Raw genomic sequence first — 6333 nt, 5'->3', positions numbered from 1 at the left:
CCATCATCCCCCCTCTCATCCCCCTCCCCCCCTACTCTCCTGTAGGGCAAGATACCCTATTGAGTGTGTATATCATTCCCTCCCTAAGCCAAATTCAATGAGAGTAAGGTTGACTCTTTCCCTTTTGCCTTCCTGTTTTTTCCCTCCATTGTAACAGTTTTCCCTTGCCTCTTCTGTATGAGATAATTTACCCCATTTTGTCTCTCCCCATCTCCTCTCATTATATTCCTCTCTCATCTCTCAATTTCACCTTTTAAGTATCATCCCTTCCTGTTTAGTTGGTCCTGTGCCCTCTGTCTATGTATACCTGTACATATATATACACACACTCACATATGTATTCATATGCCCACATGTATGTATACACACACACACATATATATATATACATTTATATTCCCTTCAACTGTCCTCATACTGAGAAAAGTTTCATAAGTTACAATTATTGTTTTTCCATGTAGGCATGTAAATAGTTCAACTTTGATAAGTTCTTTATGATTTCTTTTCCCTGTTTACCTTCTTTTGCTTCTTGTATCTGAATGTCAGATTTTCTATTCAACTCTGGTTTTTTCATCATGAATGCTTAAAAGTCCTCTGTTCCATTGAATGACCATATTTTCCCCTGAAAGATGATGGTCAGTTTTGCTGGGAAGGTGATTCTTGGTTTTAATCCCAGCTCCTTTGACCTCCAGAATATCATATTCCAAGCCCTTTGATCCCTCAATGTAGAAGCTGCCAGATCCTGTTATCCTGTGTTATCCTGATTGTGTTTCCACAATATTCCAATTGTTACTTCTTGGGCTGCTTGTAATATTTTCTCTTTGATCTGGGAATTTTGTAACCTGAATATAATTTTCCTAGGAGTTTTCTTTTTGGGATCTTTTTCAAAAGGTGATCAGTGGATTCTTTCACCCTCTATTTTGCCCTCTGGTTCTAAAACATCAGGGCACTTTTCCTTGAGAATTGCTTGGAGGATGATTTCTAGGTACTTTTTTTGATCATGGCTTTCAGGTAGTCCAATAATTTTTAAATTCTCTCTCCTGGATCTCTTTTCCAGGTCAGTGGTTTTTCCAGTGAGATATTTCACATTGCCTTCTATTCTTTCATTTGTTTGGCTCTGTTTAATAGTATCTTGATTTATCATTAAGTCACCAGCTTCCATTTACTCCAATCTAATTCTGAAGGAATGATTCTCCTCAGTAAGCTTTTGAGATTCTTTTTCCATCTGGCAAATTTGGCTTTTTAAGGCATTCTTCTCCTTATTGGCTTTTTTGAGCCTCTTTTGCCATTTGAGTTAGTCTATTTTTAAGGTGTTATTTTCTTCAGTCAGGTTGCTGACTCTTTTCATGATTTTCTTGCATCATTCTCATTTCTGTTCCCAATCTTTCCTCTACTTCTCTTATTTGGTTTTCAAAATCCTTCTTAAGCTCCTCTATGGCCTGTAACCAATTCATATTTTTCTTGGAGGCTTTTGGTACAGGAGTTCTGACTTCATTGTCTTCCTCCTGCTCCATGCCTTGATCTTTTTTGGCCCCAAAATAGGAATCCAAAGTCGGATTGCTGTGCTTGCTTTGCTTCCTTTGCTTGCTCATGTTGCCACTCAATTACTTGACTTTTGAGCTTTTTGCCACAGTAGAACTCTGCTTCCAGAGAGGAGAGCTTTGTCCCAAATCACTGGGGTTTTCTCAGCTGCCAGAGCTATTATTTGAGTGCCCTCTCAGAAGCCTCCACTGGCTCTGGCACCTCATCCCACACCCCAGGACCTCCACCCTAGATAGCAATCCAGATCCAAGCAGGATAAAGCAGGAGCGATTACCCTCAGACTTGTTGCTTGGGCCCCCTACAATCTGCAGACTAGGAGCTCTGAAGCTGCCACACCAGGCAGCCATACACCTCAGCTGCTTCTCCCTCTGGGGGCAGAGGCCGGACTGCACTCCTGGACCCCCTGTTCCCAAAGTCCACACTGACTTCTCTCTTTGTCTTTGGCATTTATGGGTTGATAATTCTGGAAAGTGTCACAGCTGCTGGTGATTCACGCTCCCAAAGTCCCTCCAGCCACAGCTGGTCACGCACCCTGAGGTGAAAACCACAGACGGGAGATTTGTTTCTCTCTGTCACATTGTGGGATCTGTAGCCCTAAAGTTTGTTTAGAGTCATTTTTTATAGGTATTTGAGGTGGTTATGGGGGGAGCACATGGAGTTTTCCTGCTTCTACACCACCATCTTGGCTCTGTCAGTATTTCCCTTTCTTTAAAAAGAGTTTAAATTTATTCTGATGTTAAGAGGAATAATAACTAAACTTTTATGAAGAAAATTAGTTGGAAAGTTTTAAGTGATATCTGTGTCTTCCTCTTTAGACACAAAAATAAACCTTTAGAAGCAGAATTCATTAAACTAAGTTAATGTAAAATGTCCTTAAGTAACATAAATTCCCAAAGGTATTATACAGAATTTCTATATCACAAATTTCCTTAGCCAAAATGGTGTTTGTAATGCAGAGATTGTTTTTTAATAAGCCAAGGAGAACATACCTCATTAAATTGGCTTTATTATCACAATAGCAAAGTTTACTAAATCTTAATATTTACTCAGTATCTTTTCTTTCCTTTGTATTTAAATGTATCACTAGAAATTAATTACATTCTGGAATCTCACATATGATGTGAATACAAAGGTGCCCTAAGGGTTAATAGTAAGGGTTACTTTCCCAAACTCCTGAGGTGGATTGAGGCTTATTCTTAGCCCATTCTGTAACTTGAGGGTGCCCTAGTGCCCCTTCCCCTTATCTCAAAATACCACGCAACCTGTACCTAAAGAGTTGCTTTTGTTCCCCTTATCCTGCGTCCCCCATCCTGTATCATTCATCTTCCCCCTCCTGTGTCATGACAGTTTTTCCTTTTCTTACAATCTCCAACCCCCATTAGAAACCCTAAAATTACATCATCATCCTAAAGGCTATGTAACTTTCTGTGTATATAAGTCTGGTCCTTGTCCTGTATCAATGCCTTTGTTTAGCTCTTTGCTAAGTCTCAGGCCCACATGCTTTTGCATTAATAAAATTCCCTTTGGCTAAAGAGAAGGCCTGATTGAATTCTTTCAAAACTGAATCAACTCTTAACAACTCTGACTTCGACACATAGATAGTAAATGTGGTGATCCATAAACCTTCAAATTAACATAAATACATCCTTAGATGAAGCAGGCTTGAAATCCACATGCCTATAATTTTTTCCCCAAGGTTTCTCATTAGCTCAAAAAGAATTCTACAACTCAGAAACTTGTGCACAGAGTTTAAATAACTTTTAGGTGAATGCATTTGTAAATCACCTTGCACAGAGAATCATTCATGTCATCATTAATAATGTGGAAACTATAACTTAAAACCACTATATATTTCCATAATAGAAAAGATTTTAAATGGACAATCTATTAACATGGTAAGTATTAGCAGTATTATTACTATCTGTTTATAATCCAAATATAACAGCTTTAAATGATCAATTTTTTAAAGCAATTGGGGTTAAGTAACTTCCCCAAGGTTACACAGCCAGTTATTTCTGGGTGTGGTGCTAAGTATCTGAACCCAGATTCGATCCCCAGGTCATCCCCACACTGGGGCCAGTACTCTTACTCACTGAGCCACCTGGCCGCCCCTAAATTATCAAATTTTTATGACATTAAAAAACCAATTCACATGTAACACAATCCAGATTAAAAATTGCTGTAGCACCATTTCAACTTCATAATGGTTTCCCAAATCTCACAAGCTAAGCAAGCTTTTAGAAATACAGCAACAACACAACAATGAATTTCAAATGATATAAATTCCATCACATATAGTAATTATTGATCTTATCACTCCTGGCATTCAAAAACTACTTCAAAGTTAGAGAGCTAATATATGCCAGTCATTATATTAAAACATTTTACAATCATTAGATCATTTTGATCCCATAACAACCATTATTATGGTCAAAGATAAAATACATTTTTGCAACTGGAACAGAGCTTGGCTTCCCAGAGGTGATAATTCTTGGTGTCAGGGCTTAGTGAATGTTCCCCACAGGCCCCAACCTTTCCCTTCTCCCATGACTGCAAAATGTACCAAGCTTAGGGTGCTTTGCAGCTGCTGGCCCAGGGTGGGCACAATGTACAGGATCAGGGCTAGCTTTCCAATCTTTGCCTAGAAGGGTGGGTTACGTACGAGGTGCCCAGGGGCACAGGCAGTCTTCGAGTGTTATCCCTCCCTCCTCTTGCCAGGTGGGAAAGGGTGGCTTAAGTTTTCCCTACAATTCTCCTGCATTCTCTTTTCTTAATTTGATCTAGGATAAGGATTAACAAAAACAGGGTTGAAAAAAAAGCCCCGTGCTGAGATAGTCTCTTAATTCTGAGGAAGGAGTGGGGAGTGGGGAGTGATCTCCAAGGGCGGGGGGGAGGTGTTTTCGCACGGGGGAGCTCCTGGAGTTACGTACACAGCAATCCCAATATAATCAGTTTCCAATGTTTTCATGGTTACTCTCAGAATCTGCTAAGATGTTTTTAGCTATATCTAATGTTTCATTGTAGTTCCAGGTTGTCCAGACCAAAACTACAAGGAAAAGGGTCTTTGTTTCCCTAGCTGCATCCCTTAGAAATCTCCAGCTGCCTGTATTTCAAATCTTACAAGATAACAGACTCATTCACAGCACTCATGATACAGACACTTTGACAGACAGATTGACAGGATAAATACAAATACAAAGTTTACATTTAACTTCAAAATAGAGGTGTGTTGAATTGGCTATTATTATTCAAGGATTCCAGACCCCATAGGGATGGGGATTGGACCTGCAGCCTTTGCTCTGAGCACCTCTGTTGTCTTTAGTGGGGGAAGCCTTGGCGCCCCCACTGTTTCTTACTTTCCATAACCTTGAGAAGCATCCTACATTCAGATTTCCAATGCCCTAGTCTCTTGCAGTAGTGACAAAAACCAGGTTTAAGGTCCCTCACCACAGCAGGGGTGGGGTGTGGTTTGGGGATGGGAGCTGTTTGAAGCTCCATTGTTGCTTCAGGATCCTCAGCCTGTGTTGCCAGCATTTTGGCCAAAAATTGATATTTAATGTTTATCAGTCACAAGCTGACAAAACCATTCGGCAAGTTTCCCAAGCCTGCCCAACTTGTGCCCAGGTAACTCCTGAAGGAGCATTCAGACCACCAGCCCAGAGGAGGGCTACCTACCCAGGAGAAGACAGGCTCCCATGCAGGGAATTCAAACTACTTTTGGTCTTTGTATACACCTTTCTTTACAAGTTGGGTTGAAGCCTTGCTTTGTGGAATGGAAAATGCCTGGGAGGTACCTAAGTTCCTTTTAAAGGAAATTATGCCTCAACTCAGCCTGCCCAGCTCTCTACTGAGTGACAATGGCCCTGCCTTCCTTTCATAAATAACTCCAGCTTTGGACAGGCATTCCAAGTTACCCTCTCTGCCTGGTGTCCACAATCCTCGGGGAAAGTGGGGAAAATGAATCCTACCCTCATCTGAGACCTGACTAAATTGTGTGTAGATATCGGGAGGATTGGGTGGCAAACCTCCCAGCTGGCTTGCTCAGAGTCCCCATTACACCTCTGGAAAACATTAAGCTGAGCCTTTTGAACTTCATTATGGGAGGCCCTACCTTCCATCTGACATCCCAGTGGAGCCTGAACAACATCTGATGACCCAATTTGAGACTCAGCTAGGTACAGTCAGGAACCCAGAGTGTGCCAGCAAGGACCTTCCTAAACCTCCAGGCCATGCTGTGGGTCACCCTGCCCCTGTACAACCTGAAGATTGCTATGCTTGAAGTCCAGGCAAGTCCTGAAGGGAGAACAGCTAGCTGTCACCTGGAAAGGACCTTATCAAGTCATTCTCACCACCCCAACTGCAGTGAAGGTCTCCCTAGCTGGACTCATAACTCCAGAAATAAACCAGTGTCAACCCTTGCTTCCCCCTCGGGGTATCCACAGTATTCCTGTGAAACCAAAGACAATCTTAAACTGCTGCATCAAAGGGACCCATGGTCCTCTCTAGCCCCAGGTAGATGGAAAGAGAGGAAGCCATGTGCACTCTCCTGTTTTAATTTATCTTGTTTCCTTTGCAGCAATTGTTTTCTCTCTCCCACCTGGAACCATTTCCTCTGTGCCAACCGTGATAGCAAGAGCTCTTTTCCTTCTTCTGCCTGGTACCCTGAGTTCCCTTGGCCTTCACAAGTGGGAAGACAGCTCCTTAGTCAAACTGGGAAACTCTGTGGGCAGAGGGGGAGCCCAAGGCTGCTGAGGATGTCACCCCCATCCACAGGGCAATCCTCACCTTCAC

The sequence above is a fragment of the Petaurus breviceps genome, unplaced genomic scaffold (genome assembly GCF_028583685.1).
Source record: "Petaurus breviceps papuanus isolate PSGF00001 unplaced genomic scaffold, PetGlider_PUasm1.0 287, whole genome shotgun sequence".
Taxonomy (NCBI): domain Eukaryota; kingdom Metazoa; phylum Chordata; class Mammalia; order Diprotodontia; family Petauridae; genus Petaurus; species Petaurus breviceps.
This window is presented reverse-complemented; position numbering follows the sequence as displayed.